Genomic DNA, 12,311 nt, shown 5'->3' on the forward strand with positions numbered 1-12,311 from the left:
GCATTGTGATCTGAAAGTGTGCATGGTATGATCTCTATTCGTTTATACTTATGGAGGGCTGCTTTATGCCCCAGTATGTGATCAACCTTGGAGAATGTGCCATGTGCACTCGAAAAGAAGGTGAATTTCCTATCTTCAGGATGCAGGGTTCTAAATATATCTATCAGTTCCGTCTGTTCCAATATGTCGTTCAGGTCCATTGTTTCCTTAGTGATTTTCTGTCTGGTTGATCTATCCATTGCTGTCAGTGGAGTATAAAAGTCCCCTGCAATTAGCACATTTTTGTCAATAAGATTGTTTCTTTCTGTTATTAATTGTTTTATGTATTTGGGTGCTCCCAAATTTGGTGCATAGATATTCATAATTTTTAGCTCTTTCTGATGGAGAGATCCTGTAATTGTTATATAATGTCCTTCATCTTTTGTTACTGCCTTTACTTTAAAGTCCAGTTTGTCTGATATTAGTATGGCTAATCCAGCTTTCTTTTGGCTTCCAGTCGCATGATAGATCTTTCTCCATCCCTTTACTTTCAACCTGTAGGTGTCTTCCGGTCGAAAATGCATCTATTGTAGACAACAAATGAATGGGTTTTGTTTTTTTATCCATTCTGCTACCCTGTGTCGTTTGGTTGGAGCATTCAGTCCATTTACATTCAGTGTTATTATTGAGAAATGTGGGTTTAGAGTCATTGTGTTCTCCCTAGTATTCCTGTTTATAGTGGTGTCCTTCGCACTTTGTATTCTTTGCAACATTTCCCTTATAGAGTTCCTCTTAGGATTTCCTGTAGGGCTGGTTTGGTGGTCATGAATTCTCTCAGTTTTTGTTTATTTGGGAACACTTTTATCTCTTCTTCTATTTTGAATGACAGGCTTGCTGGATAAAGGATTATTGGCTGCATGTTTTTTTCTGTTCATCACATTGATGATTTCCTGCCATTCCTTCCTGCCCTGCCAAGTTTCATTAGATAGGTCTGTAACCACTCTGATAGGTTTTCCTTTGTATGTGAGGGCCCTTTTCTCCCTATCCGCTTTCAGAATTCTCTCTTTATCTTTATATTTTGCCAGTTTCACTATGATATGTCATGCCGAAGGCCAATTCAAGTTAGTTTTAAGGGGGTTCTTGCCTCTTGAATTTGAATGTCTATTTCTTTCCCCACATTTGGGAAATTCTCAGTTATAATTTGGTCAAGTATCCCTTCAGGCCCTTTCTCTCTGTCTTCCTCTTCAGGAATTCCTATGATATGGATGTTGTTCTGCTCAATTGAATCACTCAGGTCTCGAATTCTCCTTTCCTGCTCCTGGATCAATTTCTCTCTCTTTATCTCAGCTTCCTCTTTTGCTATATCTTCTAATTAACCTATTCTTTCTCTGCCTCATCAATCCTTAAGGTGGCTGCCTCCAGTTTGTTATTCACCTCACCTATAGCCTTTTTTTTAACTCATCATAGTGCCTAGTCATTGTCTCAGTTGATTCTTTTATGCTTTTCTCAACCCCAGCGATTAATTTTATGACAAGTTTTTTAAATTCTTGATCCGGTATGTTGTCTAGATCTGCCTTGAGCAGTTCTGTGGCTGTGACTTCCTCCTGGAGGTTCTCCAGGGGAGAGTTCCTTCGTTTTGTCATTTTTGCTAGTTTTCTGTCTCTTGTCACCTTTAGAAAGCTCGTTGAGCACTGTGTACCTGTTAATATTTCTCTGTTAGAGGAGGCTTATTGACTGTCCAGGGCCTGTTGTTTCAGGAAATATTCTTTTAATGGTGTCTCTCAGTTTTTCTTGTTGTGCCTTTGAATATTTTATTTCCCTACTCAGCAATATTTGGGACTCGCTGTCCTGCACACTTTGGCTTGTTTCTTGGTGTAGCCCTAAGAAGGAAAACAGACAGACAAACACAGAGGGAACAGTAACACACAAACGCACAGACAAATCAAACAAACAAACACATTAAAAAGGGGAAAGAAAATAGAATGGGGAGGAACAAGACAAAAAGAGGAGAAGTTGAAAAGAAACAGGAAAAAAAAGAAAAGGGGAGCAGAGACAATAAAGGACAGTGGACAGTCTAAAAGTGTATGACCAGTTGAGGGGAGAGGTAGGGATGAGATATAGGAGAATATATCTGGATTGCAAGAAGGTTAAAAAAAAAAAAAAGGGAGAAAGGAGAAAGGAAAATAAGGAGTAAAAATTTTAAAAAATTTAGGTAACAAAAAAAGTAATAATAATAAAAAATACATACAGAAAAAGCTCAGAGCCTGGAGCCTGCTTCCAGTTCTGTGTCTCCTTCTCTCTCTGCCCCTCCCCCTCTCATGCTCTGTCTCTCTCTGTATCAAAAATAAATAAAATATTAAAAAATTTTAATAAAAAAAGCTAAAAACTCTTCTTAAAAAAAAAAGAAAATAATTATTAAAAAAGCATAAAAAACAGCAGCTCCCCCTCGTGGATGGGCGTGGTTTGATGTGGTAGGTCTCTGGTCTCGGAGACTGCTTTCAGAGTCTACGCCTTGGTGTCTGCAGAGATTAGATAGGTGGCACGCCACTCTCCGCTGAACTACGGACTGTCGGCCACTCTAATGAGTCCGATCTCCTTTTGCCGCGGTTGAGCTGAGTTGTATTTTCCAGGCCTGCCTTGGTTCAAAGTTCCAGTCCATACACTTTTTATGCTACCACAGATGGGATGCTTTTGCTTTGGTGGCTGGCTTCTTATGGGGAGGAATCGGTTTGTGTTTGCTCAGGCTGGGATTTCAGCTGCCCCTGCTTGAGGCAAGATGTGCAGCAGGAGGTGAAGTGCGTGCGCACCGGTCACAGACCCAACCCCCCAGCGGGGATCGGGTTAGCGTTGGGGGAGGAATGAGTGCGCTGCTGTTGCTGGAGGCGCGGGGAGCTGCTGGAAATGAGCTGGGAGCTCCTGCAGCCTGCACGCGCATTCCAGTCTCCACTGCCGCCAACTCTCTGCCGGGATCGTGCAGAGGTGGGGGCTATTTTTTCCCTGTTGGCAACCAGGATTCAGGTTTTGTGCTGCCAATGCTGGGGGCAAGATGCACCGTGGAAATGAGGTGTGCGCTCCCACTCCCAAAACCGAGGTTGAAGTGAGCACCCCTATCACTGCCGCTGCGGCGGTCGCCAACTCCTCACCAAGATGGCGCTGGGCTGGAAGCTGTTCATTCCCTTGCGCCACCTGGGTTCGGTATTTAGGCTACCCAGCAGTTATCTATGGAGTGAGCTTCTCTCTCCAAGCGCAGTTAAGCGTTCTTTACCTCTTCCCCAGAGACAGTACTATGAGCGTGTTCAGTCTCTCTGTCTCTTCCCTTTGTTTCTCGGGCTCCGTGCGCTTGCCTGCGTTGGGCTGGGGCTCCCACCGCCCCTGCCCGTCTTGGGCTGGCCTGTTTTCCAATCTCCCCAGTTTGCACTCACTCACTCACTCAGGTATCCTTCAGGTTCTCTTCCTTCTGGAGTCCGTATTTTCTCCTTCCGCTCTTACAGATGAGAGTAATGTCCTTCTCAGTTCGATTGATGGGGCAGACGAAATTTACAGAGCTCCCTTTCTCTCTGCCATCTTGGCTCCTCCCCCAAGCCTCATTAACTTTAGATAAGGATTCCAGGGCCAAAGGAGTTAACTCTCATTTGCAATTTCGATGGAATTCTTTATGCAAGATCTCAAACAGAGGAATAAGATCTCTAGTAGACAGCTTTAAAAGAGGCCAAATCCAATTAATATCTCCCAATAATTTTTGAAAATCATTTAAAGTACATAAATGCTCTGTGTTTAATTGTAAAGGCTGTTAAGTTACAGTTTGATTTTTAATTATTCTTCCCAAATAGGAGTAGAGCGGATCAATCTGAATTTTTTCTGGGGCTACTTTCAAACCATAAAGCTGTCAGGTCATACCTGACCCTATGCATGACTCTCAAATAGGACATTCCAGTCAAAGCCTTGGAAAGATAACCAGTATTTCCAATGGTGTCCTACTATAAAATGAACAGATTCTTATTGAATTTCTGCAAACAATTGTAACTGCCATGAAAGAAAGAATACTCACTGAGTTTTTGAATTCCAGATGGTTTAAGTAGAGAGAAAAGATAAATGCTCTAGACAAACAAATACTTTATGACATTTCTGAATATCATAGGTATCTTAAGAGAAAGTCTCTTAATGTGGATAAGCAAACACCCAAGGAGCAACAATGTTTCCAACAAGAGTTACAAAACTATAATCTTTATTAGTTTACTTAACCCTATGTTTTTAATTTTTGTTTAGCTTGAATGTAGCTTTTAGCTCTGGAAACTTCTCATTTTTGTATTAATCTGAAAGATGTTAAATACTGTATTTGTTTTAAAAGTCTTTTTTACAACTTTCCTTGAAGAAGAATCATGTTCTGTGACAAAATCTAGAAATTTAGTGACACTTATATTTTGATTATTAAAGGTGTTAAGTAATTATCTTATACCAAAACATTAAGACTTTAGGAATTGTAAATATATGTGAGCAGCTGCAGCATTTACCCATGCTATATGACCTAAGGTGTATCATTGTATAACAGTGCTTTTTAAAGTAACTTGGCATCCTATATAAAAGGGCCTAATTGGTTAAAAGACTTTTCTATCATTTGAATACTGGGAAATTGTTAAAAACCTTAGGAAATTACAAAGCATATCCTAAATAGAATTACAAATTGTTACTAATCTGAAAACTCTTATTTATGTAACCAAAGTGGCAATAAAAGGTCTTATTTGCCTTTGGAATCCTTCAGCAAAACCTAACTCCTTTTTAACCTCAGAGAAGTTTTAACTAAGCAATCAAAGACCTGATAAAGATAGGACCTAAAGCTTTTGTCTTCTTAACAAAAGAGAAACCCTTCATTTACATAGTCTTAACAAGAGCAGACCAAAGGTCTGGAAAAACTTGTCTTTTGAAAGAGAGAAAAGCAGAATTTTAATCTTATACCAATATACCTTTAATATTCCATTCATCTCAACCTCACACATAAAATTCTTTTTAATGATTTCCTTTCATGAACCTTCTATAACTTCCCTTTGCCTTTAAACTTTGTCTCAAAGCCATTTCTATCCAAACAACCAATCTTATTTGGGACAAAATACTTTGTTTTACTCTAAATAAAAATGCACTTTTATTTCTTATATTTTCCTTACATATCTCCAATTTCCTGCATACAGGGTTGCTCTCCTTTTTTATTTTTCCCCATCAGTCTGGAGTACACTTAGAATTTTAACTCTTAGAAAACTTAGTCTCCTATTGAGGACCTAGTAACTAACTGAAAGATGTTTATACCAGAACTTCTCTTAGATGGAAATTTTATGAACCAATTAAGTACAAAGCAGCTTTTTAACAGTTTTAAATATCCCCAGGTGTCTTGTCACAAGTCAAAAGCCCAAGCATCTACAGGCCTCATCCTATAACAATATATCCATCACTAGTTGTGGCTTTTAGTTTTTATCTTGTCAGACAACCAATGAATTCAATCTCAATTTATTATCAAGTAAAACCTTAACATTTTAAGTTACCAAGAACCTTTAAAACTATTTTAACAATTACACATGAAAACTATAGAACAGACCAAATTAACCATCCTTTTAACATACACTTATTAAAAATTGGAGCAGAGATCATAAGAACCTATTTGACTTCTGGCAGATTTAGATAGAACATAAATTTCTGTTTTTATCTCAAACCAACAAACTTAAGTTTAAACACTGAATAAGTTTTGCTTGAGCCCAGGTAAGGCACTTTGTTCCCTATAATTGATTTTAACCTCAAAATTTGGTGCAAAAAACTGATTTTTGTGGTCTTTTGTTTCTTATCACCTAAGGCAGAGGGAGAAGCTGGTGTTATGCAAATTGGCCTCTCCTCACCCAGAGATTGGCAACCTAATGGCCTTCTGGTTGCCCGGGGGCAACAGGGCGGTACAGAAGAATGGGGGGAGGGAGAGTAAGAGGAGAGCTCCCCGGGCGGGGAGAGAAGGAGAATTCCCGGTTTAAAATTTTGTCAGCTCTAACAGAGGAGCAGGTTTGAGGCTTTTTGTTTTATTTTGATTTGTTTAACCAGTAGAATTAGGCAATCCATGTCAGTCCAGAGAAGAGAAAGAATTCTCCCCGGAACAAAATGAGTCCAGCAGCTGCTGGGAAACATTCCTTCAGGTCTCTGTCCAGAGGTAGACCAACAATATTTAGTTCCAATTATAGCCATCAACCTGGGAAATGAATGAGGGAGAAGCCCTTACTTCCACAAGGCAAAAGAACACAGATTTACTAAAGGGCCGACCGATGTCTCGGTGCGGTCCTGGGGTGGGAAGTAATGCTGCATCCAGCCTTCCACTCAATACCCCAGATGAAAAGCACATGTGCATTTAAAATTTAAATGATGAACTAGCTTATCTCTCGAGAATCAGATAGGTGACTCTTACAGATTACTGGCACCATTTTCAGGGTGGAAGAAAATCTATGTAGAGTCCTCTTTCTTTAGACTCTATGTGGCTCAAAGTTTTTTAAGTTTTGACCTATCCATCACTCTAACTCTGCCCATCTTCACTCACACACATACACCAGAGGCTATAACATTCTCTCCCACAAAGGTTTTACAAACAAGACTGAGACATTAGAAAAACACTGAACTGGGTAATCTCTTCACTTTACTCACTTTCCTTATTTTCTATATTTAGAAAAACACTTAACTGGGCAATCTCTTTACTCACTTTCCATATTTTCTTTCTACATTTAGAAAAACACTTAAGGACAGACTTCATGGAGGAACTGAAAAAATTCTAATAATTGCTTTTTCTTTAACCTTTACTCCCCGCGCCCTGAGGATCTCTGTCAGACCATTTATTCCCTGCCACAGGAATTCCGATCACTCACCCAAGCACTGGACCATGCGGCAGATTTCCATGTGGCCATCTCCCTATGAATTTTGAGCCCTGGACTACGCAGCAGATTCCCACACAGCCATCTCCCTGTAAATTCTTTAAACTTCGGCCATTACCTCTTCTCTTCTTCTTTTTCTCTTTGATCAGTTTCTTCACTGTATCCCTCGTACTCAGGCTCGCCCCGCGTCGGTTGCCACTTGACCCAGCCCGCAGGTCAGTCAACGCAGGTCCTGAGGGAGGGAGTGAGAATTGGGGGACAGGGGGCACAGAGAATGGAGGCAAGACAAAGTCTCTGATCAAGCCTCATTTATTGAGAGAACACAAACATCTTATAAAGGGTTCAAGGCGGGAAGCAAGACAGCTGACCTAGGTCAGTTGCTAGGAAACAGGGTCAAGTGATTTTTAGGAAAAGGCTAGGGTAAAGGGGGACCCGAACCTGCAATTTTAGCACAGCGCCTGAGGGGCCGGTAAGAAAGCTCAGACTAGCTGTCTCCAGCTCTGAATTGGGAGAGATAACGCTGCCCTGCCTACAGGCGGCTGATCTTTGTTCTTCTGGCTCCTCACAGGGAGTGACACTTCCTTGACTGCAGGCAGCTGATCTCCGTTCTTCTGGCTCCCCACAGGGAGTATGTCCTTATACACTTACTAAATTGGAACTGGTCTGTCTTTATATCTGATACCGGTTTCTTTTAGACAGTGTATTGTTGGATCTTGCTTTACCAGTCTTACAACCTCTGCCTTTTTAGAGTTTTATATCTTCGATGTCCAACATGGTGTTTACTACACATGGCTAAGCTAAGTGCCTGAAGTATAGCTAGCCCAAATTGGGATGTGATCTAAGTGTAAAATATATAGTTTCTTTTCATTTTTCTCAATGTGTCAACTAGAGAATATAAAATCACAGCTGCAGCTCACAGTTTATTTCTACTGGAGAGCTCTGGTTTAGACCATTGAAACATTTAATGTGATCATTGGTGTGGCTGGATATACACAACCACGTTGCTATTTGTTTTCTATCTGTCCATTCTTCTTTGTTCCCATACCCCCTTCTGTTGCCTTCTCTAGGTTAATTGAGCATTGCTTTAGAATTCAATTATATGGCTCTTACTGGCTTCTTAGTTTTCTCTCTCTCCCTTTTTCTCATGGCTGCTCTTTAACTTCTTACATTCTATATTCACTAATATTACATGAATTTACATGTATTGTAGGAATCCCAAACAGTGTATTTTCATTTCTCCCTTTTATGTTTTGTGGTATTGGTGTTATACTTTTAACTTCTATATTCGAAATCCTATTGTTTTTCCTTAAACAACTGGTCATCTTGTAAATAAAATTTTTAAATGAGGAAAATTATTATATTTATTTATGCATTTATCATTTATGGTTTCCTTAATTCCTTTGTGTAAATGCACCTTTCTAACTAGTATCATTTTTTCCTCTGTCTGAAGATTTCAACATTTCTTATGCAGTAGCTCTGCTAGAAATCAGAATCCTAGCTTTTGTTTCTTGACAAAATCTTTATTTTTGCTTAACTAATGAAAGATATTGTTGCTGGTCACAAAATTATAGGCTTAAAGTTTTTCTGCTACGTTTTAATTATGTTTCCCCATGGTCTTCTGTCTTGCATATTTTCTAATAAATTTCCTGTTACTCCTTATTTGTTCCTCAGTATGTAATGCACCTTTTTTACTCGGGCTGCTCTTTAGACTTTCTTTTTATTAACCTGATTATGATGTCCCTTCATGTCATTTTCCTTAGGTTTCTTGTGCTCCAATTTCCCTGCGATTCTTGGATCTGTGATTTTATGGTTTTTATCACATTTGGAAATCACATTGCCCTTTATTTTTCAAATACTTTTTTTTAACTACAATTACATGCTTTAGTTTGCTTGATACTGTTATACAGATCCTTTTCTGTTCTTCTTTTTTAAGTCTTTCCTGTTTCTCTCTCTGTTTTATTTTGGATGGTTTCTTTTTTCCTCAGTTCATTAAAAAAATAATTAAACTCATTGACTTTTGGAAAGAAGATTCATGCATAGATAAATTGTCAACCAACTAATCTATGTTATCAGTGGGGAAGAGCTGTTTGGGTAAAATTGGGAATATGAAGACTAGGAAGCCTTTAACATGGGTGTTTCATTTTTACTTCCCTCTACTTCATGACCAACATATTGTAACCTCATCTAGACTGACCCTTTTCAGGAATAACCTGGGCCTTTTTGCCATGATTGCTACAAGTAGTCTAATTTGTGACACTTTCCTAAGTAGAGAATGAAGGGAATAATGAGCAGTTACAGAAAATAACTTGTCTGGCATTCAGGAAGTCTCTGGTCTGCTTTAGAGAGATTTTGGAGCCTTGCCATGAGCCCACTGGAGGTAAATTATAATAAATTAATTATTTTCAACTGACCCTACAGGAAGAGACAAAGACAACAGTACTCTTTCATTTCTTCTATCCTTCATTGCTGTAGTCACCTGATAAGGAATGTGACCAAACACACCAACTCTAGAGGCAAGGTCCTACTAGTTAATGTCACTCTTCATACGTGGAATTTTTATTTTCTTTTATTTCATTATTTTTTTAATTCTCAAGTTAGTTAACACACAGGGTAGTCTTGGTTTCAGGAGTAGAAGCCATTGATTCATATGAGACCCAGGGCTCATTCCGTAAAGTGCCCTTCTTAATATCTGTCACACATTTAACCTATCCCCATCAAACCTCAGTTTGTTTTCTATATTTATGATTCTCAAATGATTTGCTTCCCTCTCATATGTGGAATTTGCAGATGATGAAATTATGAACCTCAAAGCTATGAAAAAGGCAGAAGCCAATACAAACAAGCAAAGAAAATCCTTGTATGTGTGGCAGATTCAGAGGTTCATAAGTGATATGATTTTAGAGAATCCATTTTGGAATAAGGAGGAACTGCTGTAATATCAGAGGTCTAAGGGGATTAAAAGAAGACTAAGTTCTCATAAATGTGAAAAATGAGATAATATTTTGAATACAATGTGAGAAGTGCACAATATAAATTTAAATCATTAATGAGTAAATTATGAAATTTCCTGCTTGGCTCTTTATTGGATCTATGGATCAATTGGATCTTGACTTCATAATGGATCTCCGATCTCATTTACCAAATAATCTAGTTCTCAAATTCTGGTGTGAGTGAGCAGCATCTAGTTAACAGCATGAAGTCTGTTCACATTCTCTGTGCAAAGGGTTACTGTATCAACAAGTACAAATCCATAAGTTTTAGAAAAATGGGCATTCTGCATTATTCCCTGAGACATACCTCTCAGGAATCAAAGTAACATTGAGTTCAAGAGCCAAAAAAGTAAAAATTACTGGAGAGAGAGGCAGAGAGAGAGAGAGAGAGAGACAGAGAAAGGATACACTGAAATCATCACTAGCTTTACAGAGAGAAATAGTCTTTGTTGCCACTTTTAAGAAAAAAAATAGTTTAAAAATCCTTATTTCAGTTTTGAAGTTCTTTCTTCTGAAGGCAAAGGCAGGGTTAAGGAGTCTCACAGAAAGGTTGGTAATGTAGGCGAATATGTCTTGGGAGTAATTTTTTTTTTTTTTTTTTTTTTTTTGCATTTGAGATTGAGTCAATAAGGCAAGAGATGCCCTGGAAGGCAGTAGCATAGTGTACTTTCTGTGAAGGTCCTTCTATTTCATTTGGTTATAGTTGGTTGGTTTCCTTGTGGGTCTCCATCTCTTTCCCATCCTTCCAAACTCTTGAAGCAGAAGAAATACTAGGTCTAGCTGAGTCTGTTCTTAGTTGGACACTTGGTGAAGCCCTTCTTGGCTCTCCATGCTGGGGTGAGGGCACAGGCCTCTACCAAGGGCAAGTCTTGAATATCAGGATCTAATGGTTCTTGAGGTACAGCTGCCAGGACAGAGGCAAGGATGGGAGTCCATTTGGATAGTTTCTTTTATTATGTCTTTAGTTCACTGATCTTTTATTCTGTTGTTATATGCAGATAATTCCATTTGGGTTATTTGTCATTTCATATTTTATATTTTATCTCCAGAAGTTTATTTGAGGGTGTTTATATGTATTGAGTATTTTCCTTCTCCTCATGCTCTTAGTTTCTCCTAAATTCTTCAACATGGGAGTACAGATATAACAGCTGATTATCCATATTGCATATAGGTTGAGATTCTTAAATGTATGGACTGTTGGTATAGGGACATAATATGTTGCTATTTGCCATTTCTGTGATTTTTATTCTTTTTGGATCTCTTTCTATGGATTGCGTTTTCTCATGGTTATGGGTAATATTTTTCTGATATTTTTGCATGCCTGGTAATTTTAGATTAGTTGGTGGATATTGTAAATTTCCCATTGTTAGTTCATGGATTTTGTCATATTTCTTTATATATATATTTAAATTTTTTAAATTTATTTTTGAGAGAGAGAGAGAGCGACAGCATGAGCAGAGGAGGGTCAGAGAGAGAGGAGACACAGAATCCAAGACAGGCTCCAGGCTCTGAGCTGTCAGCACAGAGCCCGACCGGGGGCTCAAACCCAGGAACCGCGAGATCATGACTTGAGCCGAAGCCGGACGCTCAACCAGCTGAGCCACCCAGGTGCCCCTCCTTTATATATTATTGTACTTTGTCCTGGGACATAGGAAAAATTATGTGCAATTAATTTGATCCTTCCAAAGCTTCTTTTAAAATTGTGTGTGTGTGTTGGTTCTGCCCCTCAGTGAAGGGCTAATCTGTCCCCATTACCAAAGTACCATCTTTTGGAGGATTCTACTTAAGCCATAGGTATTAGAAAGTATTTTCACTCTGGGTGGTAGGAATAAAAATTATTCCTAATTCTGGGTGAGCTCTCAATATTTTTGCCTACTTCTTCCAGAAAGTTGTTTTCCAAGGCCTTTGGTGCTTCCTTCTTCCATCTGAACAGATCAGTACTCAGTCAAAGACTTTAGGAAACCTTCTGAAGACCTTTGGAGATAAGTCTGTGAACAGTTCCTTCCTTCCTTTTATTTTGTCTCACAAGTTCTGGACATCTGGGTTTCCACAATATCATATTTCTCTTTCCTCAGCTCAGTGAGTTGGCTCAGATCCTTTTGGATTTCTACTAATAGCCTTTGTTTCTCTTATATTAAGGAAATATATTTTCTGTTACTGACTGTTTCCCAGTGTCTACAAACTGTCAATTCTGTTTTATTTGGCTTTCTAGTTTAAAATATCATTTTAAGAATAAATCCAGTTCCAATTACTCACTTATAGACTGAAGTGAAAGTTGGTGATTTTAAACTCCAGTAAAGTTATCCTGGGGTTGAAACTGAACCCCTGGGACAGTTGGAGTCATCGTTCTGATGGCCACGTTTAATGGATGCTCAGGGCCCACAAAATGTATCCCATTTAGAATTGTTATTGAAAATTATAAAAACTCAGAGAAACAAATTAGAAAAGTAAATTA

At 38.7% G+C, this 12,311-nt stretch overlaps 1 protein-coding gene across 1 annotated transcript in view; it reads right to left on the reverse strand.

The window, feature by feature from the left end:
• The window catches only part of LOC115293430, a gene marked incomplete at its 5' end in the record, with an annotated part of 450,889 nt that overhangs the window by 1,726 nt on the left and 436,852 nt on the right, over positions 1–12,311 (reverse strand).

The sequence above is a fragment of the Suricata suricatta genome, chromosome 6 (genome assembly GCF_006229205.1).
Source record: "Suricata suricatta isolate VVHF042 chromosome 6, meerkat_22Aug2017_6uvM2_HiC, whole genome shotgun sequence".
Classification (NCBI taxonomy): Eukaryota; Metazoa; Chordata; class Mammalia; order Carnivora; family Herpestidae; genus Suricata; species Suricata suricatta.